The 15,087-nt window shown below is 47.2% G+C and overlaps 1 protein-coding gene across 2 annotated transcripts in view; it reads right to left on the bottom strand.

Moving 5' to 3' along the window:
* Positions 1 to 15,087, bottom strand: part of USP48 (ubiquitin specific peptidase 48) — a 776,411-nt gene that overhangs the window by 423,510 nt on the left and 337,814 nt on the right. The window lies entirely within an intron of this gene.

Below are 15,087 nucleotides of genomic sequence, written 5' to 3'. Positions count from 1 at the left end.
TGCGCTGAATGAAGTATTCACCTACATGTGAGCAATGGAAGGCTGCCAAACAGTCAGCCAATCAAAAGGATCATAAAGAGAATATGCTACAAGGGAGGGTCAAACACAGGAAAAGGAAGACCGTCGGTCAGGTGTTAGCCCAATATGGGAGACTTTTTTAATATTGTGAGCTAAGACGCATACTGCTCTAAGAGTACTTTGGCCGATATAATTTTGAATTTCATACTATGGATAGATTGACAGATGTGAGAAAGTTCCATCTTTCTTGCATAGGTATACCCCCACTTTGTGCTGAATTGATTTGACTGAGTGTGCCCTGGGCTCCTGCCAACCAGGAGCCCAGGGCATGTGTTCCTCCCCTAAAACAGTGTTGAAACTAAAACCCAATTTGCATCTCTGGCCACCTGTCAGCCCCTAGTAAATGGTACCCTAGGTACCCAGGGCATGGTGACCAGAGAAGACCCGTAAGGGCTGCAGCACTTATTGTGCCCCCCTTAGGAGCCCGGTACCCTGACACCAACACACTGCCTTTACAGGCTGAGTGTGTAAGTACAGAACTAAACAGAGAGTCGACGTGGCACACAACCCTGTGTGCCATGCCCACAAGCTCACTGCCCTGGAATCCATCAGTCACCCCTCTAGCTGGGTGCCCTATGCCAGTGGTGTGGGCAAAGGTGCATGAGCCCTGTGTCCCTACAGTGCCCAGAGCCATTCCTGGGCACTGTAAGTGCAGTGCTGCCATTAAGAGTATATGGTGCTGGGAGGTTGTCATTACAAACTCCACAGCACCATGACGGCTTCACTGAAGACTGAGAAGTTTGAGGTCAAACTTCTCAGCACATTAAAACAGCACTGATGCCAAAGTGGGATTTAATGTAAAATGCACGACAGAGGGCATCTTAGAGATGCCCCCTGAAACCTAACCAACTCACAGTGTCCTGACTGTGTGGCTACCGAGACTGCCACCACCAGATATGTTTCTGGACCCCTGGGTTGAGAGCCTGCCGCTCTCGGGGGCCTGGAACAATGCACATCCTGGGACGAGGTGCCAAGCTTCCTCCCCCAGGATGGGCAGGGGAAGCTTCAAAGGCATACCGCCTTTGTGAGCTTCTCCAGGCCACTTGCTGTACTCAGTAACTGGCCCCACCGGTTCTGACCCGCACTCTGGTGGGAAGAGCGGCGGGAAACCCTAAGTGAGGAAAGGGGGTGTGCCAGCCTATGCCAACGTCACCCCTCAGGTGGGAGAGGCGAGGTGAAGCACGACTCCGGGCTCCGGCTATCTTGAAGATGGGGAGCCCTGCCCAATCAGAGCTAGGCTCCTGCCCCCCCTCCCACAGGAGAGGAGCAGGCTAGGGGGTGTACTCAACCCAGGATAGGGATCCATAGGTCCCTGCCCTTGCCCTACCTGTAACACCCCTAAATTTAGTATCTAGGGGCACCCTGAACCTTCCTCCCTCAGATCCCGATTGCAACAAGAAGAACAAGAAACAAGAAGACCTGCCGTGCAGCTGCTAACAAGAGGACGACGCTCACTGACTTGGCCCAGGAACCCTACAGGCCTGTTGATCCTTGAACCTGCTGCTGCGAAACTCCGGCGTTTCCTGCGGACAGCAACCTCGAAACCCCGGAGGACCTGCCTGCCCTGAACCTCTAAAAAGACTGGGACTCCCATGAGCAGTGGTTCTGCTCAAACAGCAGCACCCTTGGTGCCAGCCAGGAACCGCGAATCCAGCCCACTCTCCACCCGCCGAGTCTGGCCTGTGCCTGAGTGAACCAAGACCACGAGGATGTCCCCCCGGCAGCTGGGACCCAAATTCCAGTACCCAAAGACCCTCCTCGACTAACCAGAAGACGCCTGCAGCCTCAGAACCAGGGACCCCTCCAACCGCGACCAGTGGTCGGGTAAATTTCCCGACACCAAAAGACACCCCTGCACCCGGCGCCCCACGGTCCCCTGTGCCTTCCTTTGGGGTACCTACCTCTTCTCCAAGATCCCAACTTACCTCTCGAAGTGGTGGTCGCACCTAAAGAATCTCCATCCCGAGCCTGCAGCCTTTGTTCACTTTTTAACTTTCCCATTGGATAACATTGAGAGTCCGACGGCTCAAAAGCACCCAGCCGCCAGAGTGCCGCAGGTCGTGCAACTACTACCCTACTCTACTTCCCCACTTGCCCAGGGTAAGAGACCTGGAGCTCAGCTCTCACAGCCGTGTTGCCTGCTTGCTTGCAGCCACCAACCGAAAGCCTCCTATCCTCCATTGGATTGCATTAGGCCTACTTTCTCTGCACCCGGCTGCCCCTGTGCCGCTGAGGGTGTAACAACTGTACCTTTCCGACCCTGGGAGACCCCTGAGTCTATGCCCTGAACCTTAACTCCACCAGTCGAGTACTTACCTAAAAGCTGATAACTCATTTTCCTTCCCTAGGTTAACATTGACTGGTTTCACTTGAGTTTTGAAACTTTAAAAATGCATCTAAAATCAGCCGAATAACGAATTCCGAATTACTCACCTGTGATCAGGAGAGAAGCCAGTACTGTACCTTTTAGCCCAGTACTGAACCGAAAAAGTTCTCATAACTGTACTTACCAGTAACCTGAATTTTCTTCCATAGGAAACCACTGTCTGTTTTTCTGTGAAAATTCTTCGAAGTGTCGATTTTTGCAAACTACAAATATTCTTTAAAAATTGTACCAATTACCAAAACGTAATTACTTACCTGTCTTAGGTAGAGGTCCCAGTGCTGAACTTAGGAGTCCAGTACTGGATTACAAAAGTAACAAGAACCTACTTTACCTGTGACTTGAATTTCATCCCATAGGATAACATCGCTTGGTTTTCACTGAAAAGTTTCAAAGTGTCAACTTTGAAAATACATTTATATTCTTTAAAAATCACTACTGTAACTAAAACGCTTTTACTTAACTGTTTACAGTACATGTCCCGGGACTGAATCTAGGATCCAGTCCTGGGGTTAAAAAAGTAATCCATAAAGTAATCAATTGCATTGATCTAGCAAAACCCATTGCGCTCAATGTTAAATTGCGTTTGAAATTGTGTTGCAACCACTGTAGCTATTGTACTTAAAAGTCTATTGCCTTTTCGCAAAGTAATTACCTAAAGTCACTCATTTTGAGAAAGGTATATTTTGATACCTGTTGTTTCAAAAATAAAACAACTATATCTTTTGATATAAAACAATTGGCCTAGAGTTCAATTCTTGAGTGTGTGAGACCATTTGCTGACTGAGTGTGTACAACAAATGCTTTACACTGTACTCTGATACTGCTTTACTGCTCGACCAAGCTACCACTTTAGAGAGTAAGGTTTATAACCTCTGCCATACCTCTGGAGACTGGGAACTCTATACACACTGTACCTTACTTTGGTCCAGTATATATAGAGCCACTTTCTTACAACAGAATAATATTTACCCACATGTTTGTTTTTCCCATTCTTAGGAAAGAAGCTGTCTGTTGGAAAGTGGGTTATTAATAGGGGTAAGTGTGCACCTACCACTAGTAATAAGTCCACTATCTCTGTATAAGGTCCAGTAAAGGTCTCGGTAAATTAGCCTCTTGCTCAACCCTAGGTAGCAGACAACGAGCAGTCAGGTCTAACTTAGGAGACAGGGGTGTAAAGCATTTAAAAACACCAATACATCAAATAAGTAAGACACAACACACAAAATCCAGACCTCAATTTATAGCAATAGCAAATATTTCTATTAACTATATATAGACACCAACATGTCAAAAATCAAATTTAGGGAACCGAAGGTATGAAGGTTTAAAGATTAACCACTATATAGTGCTTAAAAAACTATAGCGGATCTCTGGGACATCTGATTGTGCTTGACCGGAACAAAGTCAAAGTTTCAGGTTGACTGTGATGGAGCCCTGTGTGGATACACTAAGCGAGAGGCCCCGGTCAAAATTTTACCTCCACACTTAAGACACTTTTCTGGAGCTTTTTTTTTCTTCAGATGGCCCTCGACCCTCCTCAGCAGGCCGGATTCGGTAAAATCCCGGAAGTCTGGAGCTCTCTGCAGGTCGAACCTGAAATCCTGGCCAGGTCACGGTTGAAGGTGGCCGGCTTGACTCTTGCGGTCAGGTCGGTTACCTTATGGAACTTTCCTGCAAAAGTTCCCCAAAGTTTCCAAACTTCAGGAGGTGCTTCTTGAAAGTCTCCTTCTGGCTTCAAAGTGTCCAAAACACTGATCAAAAGTTCTGGAATCTCCTTTATGCCCTCTGGAAAGTCTGGACCACAATGCACCTGACCAAATACTTAATAGTCCACTGGATACACTCTAGGAAGGGGACTCTTGGTGGAGATGATGCAGGTGGGATCTGATAATATGTAGCTGCAGGTAGTCCACTCCATAATCCCTCTTGATGCAAGGCACAGTCTCCAGGGCTGTAGTACCAAAGTGTGCAGCAGGCGCAGTTATCCAGAGTGCAGGCCTTTGTGTGCAAATTCAGATTTCACCAGTGCAGTCCTTTTCCTTGTAGTTTCATGCGGCAGAACTGAGAGGCTATGCACCTCTCAAATATTTATTTTCAGCTTCTTGGAATCAAGAAGGGGGAACCCCTGACCAATGGGAAGCAGGATGCCACCCAGGTGCATGACCACTTCCTCGAAAGTGTAACATATTTGTGTTCCAGAAAGCATCTTTCTTACAAAATCCATGATGGCTAAAATTTCTGCAGAGCAGTAAGAGCCAACTAAACCAACTTCTAGTGTGCCTCATTTCCATAACTATCCTCCCCCTAACACCTGCAAAGTCCTTCCTTAAGCCTGCTATCTGGCCGGGGACAAAGTGGGCCTGCTATCTGGCTGAGGACAAAGTGGGCGGGTAGGTAGACCTGGCATTCCCTTCCCGTCCTGTTCTCCTTTGAAGCCTCATGCTTTATGCCTCCCGCCCTGGAATTCCTGTGTAGCTGTAGAACTCTCTCCTCAACAGATTACTGACCAATCAGGGGAGACCTCCAGAAGGCTGGTTTTTGGCTTACTGAAAGAAAAGTTTCATAACTTCTTTTCTGTACCAGTTATGATAAAGCAGACACAAGGAGATGATGGCCGGAGCGCTGAAACTGTTCAGACACTCACCCCCAGTCACAGATCTGGGCTGAATACATAATTCTTTAGCTCAGTTCGCCACCCCAGTTCAGACACAGCTACATAGAAATCAGTCTTGACCCTGTGCCTCATTGGAACAGTCCAGCCCGGACTGCCCAGCCATATCTTCTCTGAACCGGAACAAGCATCCTGGGACCAGTTTCAGGCTAACAGCCCTCATCAGCCAGGCTAGCTTGAATCCAGTCGCAAAGTGAGCAAGGGACCGACGGCTGGGCATACCCAGACAACTTAGGGCGAGCAAAGCAAACACAAGGAGATTATGGACGGAGCACTGAAACTTTTCAGACACTTACCCCCAGTCACAGATCTGGCTCGAATCCATCATCCTTCTTTAGCTCACTTCGCCACCCCATCACCACTAGCCTGGCCCATGAACTGTCAGAGGGCACAATTATTTACAACTCCAGCATCTTCGCTACCTCAGCCTTGATGCTGGCTTTGACCTGGTCTGACTACCAATACAGTTTATTTTGGCTGTCACCTGTGTCAATGTGGTGCACACACCAATCAGTAATTCATTGGGTCAAAGAAACCAGACCAGCAAACTGCCCCAGCACCGGTTTGCAGTCTCTGTGCTGCTGGGCTATCAATTTGGGAGATAATACCACTCCCTCCACTGACCCATCTTGCATATTGCTGGAGAGGAGGTTGTGCACTGGCTCAGTTTCCTCCTCTTCTCCCTCATCTGTGACCAGTAACATGGCCATGTCTGCCCTGTCATGGTAGGTTTTCAATCTATTGACATGCAGGACCCTATGAAGGTTATAGGGGGTGTTTAAGGTCTAACAGGTAGGCAACCTCACTATTTTTCTCAATGATTGGATAGGGTCCAGCCCACCTGTCATGGAGAGCTCTAGGAGCCACCGGCTCCAACACCCATACCAACGATCCATTGCAGACTTTTCATCACACCAGTGCTTCATGAGCTCCTGGCAGCCCTCCAGTTTCCTGCCTGCCTTGTACTCTGCCATGCTAGATCTCAGGCCTAGCACATAGCAAGCACATTACCCTTTGCTTCCTTGAGAGGCTTCTCCATTGACACTCGCAGGTACAATAGCCCCCTCACACTGTGTCAAACAACAGCTCAAAATGACTGAAACCAACCCCCTTTTGTGGAGGCCTCCTTGCAGGCAAATAGTAGGCATGGGAGGCGAACATCCCATTTCCTACTGAGTTTGTCAGAAAATCCATTGATCATGTCCTTCAGGGTCTTATTCGACCTCTCCACTAGACCATTATTCTGAAGGTGATATGGGGTGGTGAACTTGTAAATAACACCACATTCATCCCACATCACTTTCAGATAGCTGAACATGAAGTTTGTGCCCCTATCGGAAACAATGTCTTTTGGGAAGCCCACTCTGGTGAACACACCAAGTAGGGCCCTATCTGCTGCAATGCTGCGACTGTCCTGAGGGGTATTGCCTCAGGGTATTTTGTGGCATGGTTCACGACCACCAAGATATACGTATTCCCTGATGGAGTTGTGCATTCTAGGGGACCAAGAATGCCCATCCCCACCCTCTCAAAGGGAGTCCCAACCACTGACAGTGGTATTAAGGGAGCCTTTGACTTGCCCCCCCCCCCCACCTTGCTACAGGCCTGACAAGTGACACGGGAGCTACAGAATACATTTATCTTTTCAGACATATCAGGCCAAAAGAAATGGTTCACCAACTGGTTCCAAGTCTTGGTCTGCCCCAAAAGACCTGCCAAGGGGATATCATGATTCAAAGTCAGGCTGATCTTTCTGTACTTCTGGGGCACCACCAACTTCCTGGTGGCCCCTTCTGTGAGGTTTCTAGCCTCAGTATAGAGCAGCCAATCTTCCCAGTAGATTCAGTGGAACCCACTGTCATCCCCTTCCTCTAAGGCAATCCACCTCAAGCCCTCAAGGGTGGGACAGTCTCTCTGCCCCAGACAAAATTCCTCTCTGGAGGGTCAACCGGCTCCCGTCAGTTCTGCCATGCCTGGCCTCTGAGGAAGATGTAATCTCTTCCTCAGAGGCCAGATCCTCCCCCTCAGGGTCAGATTCCTGCTGCACCTCAGGAGTTCCCTGGGCTGGCTTACCAGAACCAGTGCCAGTGGCGGCTGGTGACATTTCAAAGTGGTGAGGCGTAAATGTTTAGGATGAGTCCCCTGTGCCGCGCGAGTGTAGCAAATATGCCCGATTGTCATAAGGGCGAGTTGCCCCCACCCCCACAGAGTGGGCAAATGGTGCATTTTCAAGCAAGTTTGATAAAGCAAGAAGGTTAATAAAGTAATTATAGCTAGGCCATCATTAGGGCACAAGAGAATATAAGCCTGTAACCCTGTTGTCCACGGTTGTATCATAAGGTAGAATACAAAAAACGTTTAACTGTAAGTATTACCGAAATATATCAGGACAGCTATAACTTTATGTTAAAACCATGTTCCTGATGTCCAACCATCAGCTCACTGAGCCATAATTTCAGTCACCACACTAACTGTATATTGTTTTGTCTATACTTTAGGCAAGAATGTAATTGGATGCAGCACAAGTCAAAATTCTGAAGCAAAAGAGTACACCATTAACAAAAGTAAACATCAAAGACTCGTCAAAATAATTGGTGTGTTGATAAGGTATGCAGGTGCAGAAGGAAAGTTTTGCTTCATGAGCAATCTTTCAGCTTCTCTTATGCACTATTTAAACTTTGACTTTCTAAATGTTCATTCACTGAATTTAATAAAAGTAGAAATGCTAAGCACTGGGAAATCCACAAAGGGAGGCGGGGCGATAAAGGAGACATTCAACCATGGATAGGAGTATGAGCAAGAGAAACGTAGTAGAAACTAATTCTGTGTGTCAACCTTACAAACGATTGATGCTGCAATCTTTCTATTTCAGGACTGTCAGTTAACATAATTAGAGCAATGTTTAATCGCACATGTGAAGTTATCTTAAGGTAACTGAGCAATTAATACAATCACATCCTGGAAAGATTAAGCTACTTTTTGAAAATAAATTTAGTAGCACTGTTAAACTTAGAAATCAACATGAAATGATGTGTGTTTTTTTCTTAACCGGTCCCCTTTTCTTACCAATAATGACACTGGTGACCACAAAACAAAGCTCAAAACGATCGTTTCTCGAACATATAAGCTTGCTGCCTCTTGCTTGGTTGCTGATTGTTCACTCCCACGTAGGAAGCTTTTGATTCGAAAGATTCAAAGACTCTTTGGAGTTAAGACTGAAGTAACTTGCCTGCAAGGTTTGACATTTATGAATCTCATACTTCACCCTGCCTGGCCTCCTAAACGTGATCAGTGACAGTGTGCACTAGTAACGGATTGTGGCCACTAATTACAAGGAACTGGGGAGAAATGGACTTGTTTCATGTTGTATCTGCAACGCGCCTCAGGCTCTGAATAATTGCCAGAATCACCTTTGTTAGTGTTACTTATAGCACTGCAATCCCCATCATTAATCAAATAGACCAGGCCATTATATCACTAAATTATCAGTCAGTGATCATCACATGTGTGTACAATAATACGAGGGCCGGCCAGAGGCTGCGCCGGCCCGGGTCACAGATGGGGCCCCTGTCCGACTCTTACTTGTTTTGATTTTTTCCAAGCCAACGATTTACGAACAACAGATTATTAGCCGCGAGCAGTAGACTGACGCAGCAGGCACAAAGAAAGTGAAACGTGAGCACTGCAGTGCACCAGGGCACATTACCTGACTGCAAACCTCCCTGTCCAGAGAACATTACTAGGAATTGTGGCCGAAATGTGCACAGCACAAGGTTATTGTTGAGATGGCTTTTCTCTTCGAGCATAAGAGGAAACTGCACAATGGATGGTCTTTCTACAGGGTCCCCTGTGTGTCTGTCCTGCTACCTTTGCTAAGACGAATCACTGAAATGGACGCCACAGCAGAAACAGGTCTATTCATGTATTCATGCCCGAGGCACTGCACTCTGCAGGGGTCACGACGAAGAGTCCAGTCCATGTTCATGACACTCCATTGAGAAAGGTCCCATGAAAACAGTCAGCATTACGGGCGGGTGGCTGGAAATGGGGTTGTCGCGCCGTGGAAGGGATGGTGGGGAGGCGGGAGGGGTTTCATGGAAAAAAATATATAAAATAAAGTAAGTAAACTTACCGTCCCGAGACTCCCGACTATCGCCGTCCTGGTTTTCAATTCCTGCAGCACTGTGCACATCATCAGGAAGGCGGCAGGCAGCCTCCCTCCCCTCCACCGCAGCTTTTTTGACTGGTGAGGCCGCTGCCCCACCCGGGTCATTTTCTCTCTGTATGCTGCAGCATACAGAGAGAACCGGGATAGTGAGTGGAGTTGCTCGAGGACACGTGGGGGGCGGGGGGCTTAGGGAGTGGCTTGTCCACTGTTGTTCATAATGACTGTTTGGGCGGACTCAGGCTGCCCAAACAGTCAGTATGAAGAACAGTGGGCAAGCCACTCCCCACTGCCCTCGAGCAACTCCGCCCACCCCCAACCAGGAACGTTTGCTTTCTCGCCGTGCGAGAAGGCAAAAACAAATGGTAGTTATTACGGCAATAACTACCATTTGTTTCTGCTTCTCGCACGGCGAGAAAGCAGGGGTGCGGCGCCCAAACGCCCCCATAGAGGAGCCGCCGCTGCCCAGTGCCCATGTCCATGGATGTTTGGCCCATTGTTCCAGGGTCCAGGTGTCCACCAGTTCCCTTTCTACCCATTCAGGAAGCTCCAATATTCTTATATGAATCCCTCTGTCCACCTCTGACTATTGAGATCCTTTGAGATAATTTCCCACTAAACACTGTACTGGGAGTGCAGGAGACACACTACCTTCATAGGGCCGGTCACACCTCCCCATTCCAAATAAACCATAGCCATGGGATGGAGTTTGGTCCTGCTGTCTGCAGAGGTCAACAGGTAGGCTCTGCTCTTCAGACACCTGTGTGTCCACGACCATAGTCACACTGGCTCTGGTGTCTCTCAGAGCCTCAACCTATGTTCCAATGATAGTAGCCCTCTGCCTGTAGGTATCCATGTTTGGAGGTAAAGAGGCCAAGGATGCAATATCCACCCCACCCAGGGACACTAAGGTTGTCTCTGTCACTTTCCTACCCCTCTCTAGGGCACTATCCACCCCTACACTTACACTAGCAATCCCTGGAGACTGCCCACCAGTGGGAGGCTTCTTGGTCCAGACCTCTCCTTTCTAGTGCCCTGGCTTATTATAGTCAAACTGTAGAACAGTGAAGGTATTGGATCCAACGTCTGCCCAGCCTGGATCTCAACAACAGGAAAAAAACAGAACAAGGTGGCTGGACAGGAAGATTTAGCAAAATAACTCAATGCCACGTAGTCAATATATACCACGTGAACAACGGGCAAGAATCCCAAAGCAAATTTATTTTTCTTTTTTAACTCAAGTTTTAAAGATTTAGGGACACGAGCACAAACAACACAACTGTTACGACAGTGGTTTCATGGAAACAATATCTACAAATGTTTCCAGGTTTGACTCTGTGTTGGAGCCACTCTCCAAATTCGTCGATGTGTTCTTGAAGCCCCTTGTGGTGCAGGTACCATCCTTCCTGCGGGACACCATGGATTTCATAAACAAAGTTGAAGGCCTTCCGTTTGATCCCTCCGGCCAACTTTTAGCTTCCATGGATGTGTCATCTTTATACACACAAATACCACAACAGGATGGCCTGGATGCAATGGAACTGTATCTGGACAGCCGACCACGCCCACACAGAGTTCCTACAGAATTCATAATCTCTTTGGCCACTGTGGCTCTGAAAAAGAACTTCTTTACCTTCGAAGAAGAAATGTTTCTCCAAATTAAGGGTTCAGCCATGGGCTGCCCTTTTGCCCCTGAAATGGCTATCCTGTATATGGGTCAATTCGAAGAAAAGTTTGTTCTAAACAACAATCCTTACAGAGACTGCATTGGACAATGGTTCCGATATATAGATGACGTGTGGTGTGTGTGGAACGGAACTTCTTTACAACTGGAAGAATTCCACGGGTGGCTGAACAACAGGAGCCCTGACATTAAGTTCACTTTGAGCTACCATGAAAGATCTCTCCCATTCCTGGATGTTGAAATTTCAGTGAAAGACAACATGCTGTCATGCTCTCTGTACCAAAAAAAGACGGACAAGAACAATGCGCTCCATTACAAGAGCTACCACCCGCGGAGCCTTAGGGATAATCTCCCTTATGGTCAATACCTCCGGGTGCGACGGAACTGCACTACCACCGAACAGTTTGAGCTGCATGGTCAGGGCCTCACCTCGAAGCTACAGGAGCGTGGGTACCCCCAGAAACTCTTGAAGCATTCGATGAAGAGGGCCAGATGGACACCGAGGGAACACCTCCTAGAAAAAAGAACGAGACCAGCAACCGAGAGGATGGTGTGTGTCTCTACCTTTGGCCCCCACACCAACCTACTCCAAAAAATCATCAGAAAAAGTTGGCATCTGGTGCAGGAAATCCTTCCTGAGATAGGTGCCCCTCTTTTCGCACTTAAGAAGAACAGGAGCATTGGCCAAATGATTACATCCACTAGACCGCCTCCTAAAAAGGTTTCCCAAAGTACAATCTTCGGAGCGAGTCCAGTCATCGGGCATCGTAAATGCGGGACATGCTCTGTATGTGATCTTACTATGGAAGGCTCACTTTTTACGGATGGGAACAAATTTTGGCGTCACAATGAACATACGAATTGCAAGACGAAATATACCGTGGACGCCATACTTTGTCCGTGCAACCTGATATATATTGGAAAAACTACACAGGAGGTCCGTCAGAGAATCATACAACACCGGTCAAGAATTAATAACAAAATCATGACGGCCCCTATGGTTCCTCATTTTGTACAACACAAGCATTCTAGTCACGACATGAGATGGACAGTACTCGCTGCCATCAAAGGCGGCAATGGTGACCCAGATGCCCGCCTTTCACAAAAAGAGGCATACCTCATTCTGAAGTTTGACACTTCCAATACCGGCTTGAACGAAATGACTGAATCTTCCAGCTTATGAACTGTATCTTTCGGCTGAGCTTGGCTGTATGTCTACTGTTTAACCCTCTTTCTGCAATTTTAGAATTTCACTTGATTTGTTTGTTCCAACCTTCCTGTGTGGTTGGCGCGTTGAGCCAACCAGGGGTGTGATGATACAATGTGTGCATAAAGACCCTCATGATATGCATAGGCTTGATGCTGGTGTTCCCACTGTCAATACTCGCAAATGTTCCACTGTGCCTATTGGGGTACATGTACTGATTACTCAACTGTTATGGGAGCATAGGTGCCTCGTTGGCCCATGCTGGCCTTTCCGATTTCATGTGTTTGAAACGTACATGTCTTTGGTGTTAATAGATACATGTTTATAACTGTGTACCAGATGTGTTTCGGTGCGAACATGGTCTCAGTACCTCTGCATAATGGTTACAATATGCGTTACCAATGTTCGTTTTCAATTGCTATGAGAACATAGGTGCCTCGCTGTCCCATGAGGTTTATCTAACAATATTATTTTGAGAAAAATGTCTTTGAAAAAAATATATTTGCACATGTTGTTGGTTGATATATGTGTACAGTTGGTTATGATGCATCTCGGTTCGCAGTGAGTCTCCAAATATCAATTTAATTGTTGTAACATGCTCGCGTTCACCATGAGGGAGCTTCCAAATCCTAACACGTTAACTACAGCGTCCAGGATCCTTTGGGGCCGCATCAGTGAAGTCACGCCCACTATCCTCCTAACCGGGCGGTTTTTAAACTAAGCGTTTCAGCGCGCTGCCCGAGTGCTAGACCCCGCTGTCGAAAACGCAGGAGTGATTCATTTTCCAAGTAAGTGCGGCGAGCGGATGAAAGCGCTCTTCGTTCCGCTTCCTTTTCGAGTTGTGTCCTACTCGAGCCTGTCACTAATTCGAGCTTTTACTTACCCTCGTGATAGGTCCCAGCAGAAGCAATTAACCGCTCTCTGGCGTGGACGTCTCTGCAGGTAGGCTCTTGTCCCCTGAGATCCGTGTCTGTATTCAGTGCAATTGTACTCATGTCGCACAATGTAATCTAACCCTGGGCATGTTGCTTCCTATGGTTTTCCTCAGCCATAAAGACAGACGCCGCATAATGTGAGCTGTCGCCTACCCTGTCCGTGCGCCGCACTGCGGGCACCACACCCCCAGCCTTATCCCTGGGTGAAGCACAGGTAGGACTTGGTTAACATCGAATACCATGGCTTGAATTCGCCATTTGTATCATTCCTCATCCCTGGTGTGCAACCGCGCTAAGCCTACCCTTTCACTTATTTTTTCAGAAACTGTGCCCTGTTGAAAGTTACCAACTACACGGCCTTTCTTTTGCCACCGTGCAGGTAACCATTTTTCCTTGCCCCTTGGAGTCAGATGATCCTTAAAACAGTCCTACGATAGATAGAATTGACACCCACTCTATATGTTTCTTACAGAATCACGACCCCCAGTCCCTGTCCTGAAGAGAACCTGTAATCAAGCCGGTTCGAAACGCGTCAACACTTCCACCCTGTGGTAAACACCAGGGGTGCCCCTAGGATAGAACTTTTCCAAATATTTTGGATCCTAGTCGAGCAACCCGGTTATAAACATAGAACCACAGGATTGGTTGACAGGCAGGCTCTTTATTTCACCACCTCCGCCTGTCCCATGGTCCCATAGTCCGATGGACTGGTCACATATTTGCTTTAAACCCTTAAGTTTTTGCACTGTATAGTATCACAATTCACATTGGTCACTGAATTTTGTATTGTTTTTGTGTGTCTTGCCTAACTGTGTTGCTTGATTCATGTTTGTTAATGCTGTAAATTTGTAAAAAATTGTACATTTGTAGATATTGTTTCCATGAAACCACTGTCGTAACAGTTGTGTTGTTTGTGCTCATGTCCCTAAATCTTTAAAACTTGAGTTAAAAAAGAAAAATAAATTTGCTTTGGGATTCTTGCCCGTTGTTCACGTGGTATATATTGACTACGTGGCATTGAGTTATTTTGCTAAATCTTCCTGTCCAGCCACCTTGTTCTGTTTTTTTCCTTTCTTATTATAGTCAAAGCACTTTCCCACCTTTTAGGGATCAAATAACCTACCAATCTTTCCTTGATACCCCTTCTCCTTGAACTAGGATTGGCAGAGTACCCCACCCTCCTTGGTGCTAATAGGAAACCCCGGTTCTCCTCCACTCATCAGTAAACTCCCCCAACTCTCTAAGGCTAGTCAGCTTAGAGTCAACTCGATACTGGCACAACTTCTCTTGTACACAATGAGACAAATATCCTCTTTCAAAAACATTAAACAATCCCTCATATGTTCTGACTTGGTTACCACCAATCCATCCTTCTATTGCCTTCACTGCGATGTCCACAAACTCAACCCATGACTGTGTGTTTACCTTCTGGGTGTCCCTGAACCTTAACCTGTACTGTTCTGGGGTCAGGCCAAACTTCTTCATTAAGCATCGTCTCATGTGTGAGTAGGATTTTGTCTCATCCTCCTGCAGGGTCAAGCTACTGGGACCAGTTCCCATAAGAGTGAACCCCAATGCTTGAAGCAGATCCCCACATCTCAAGGGCCCTTTCAAATGCAGTCAGTCATTTGTCAATATCATCCACCTCTGTGTTCCTGGGTCCTATACACTTGGGAACCTTGTAGTCAAACCCACCTCCCATGGGCATCTCAACCTCCTTGTTATTATCACTGCCAGCATTTCTTCTTGCTTTCTTCTCCTCCTATAGCTTCTTAGCTGATACCAGTTTCATCTGCTCCTAAACTATTAAAGCAAATTGGGCCTCAAGCTGCCTCTCTGCAATGGACGGTGCTGGTTCCTGTGTGAGGGACCCTGCCCTCCTCCTACCATCTGGAATTACGAAGCTAGCACTGGAAGCAATGGCAGATGCATGATCCTCATCCTCCTCCTATGTGACGTAG

Source organism: Lissotriton vulgaris, chromosome 5 (assembly GCF_964263255.1).
Source record: "Lissotriton vulgaris chromosome 5, aLisVul1.2, whole genome shotgun sequence".
In the NCBI taxonomy this organism is placed as follows: Eukaryota; Metazoa; Chordata; class Amphibia; order Caudata; family Salamandridae; genus Lissotriton; species Lissotriton vulgaris.
This window is presented reverse-complemented; position numbering and strand designations above follow the sequence as displayed.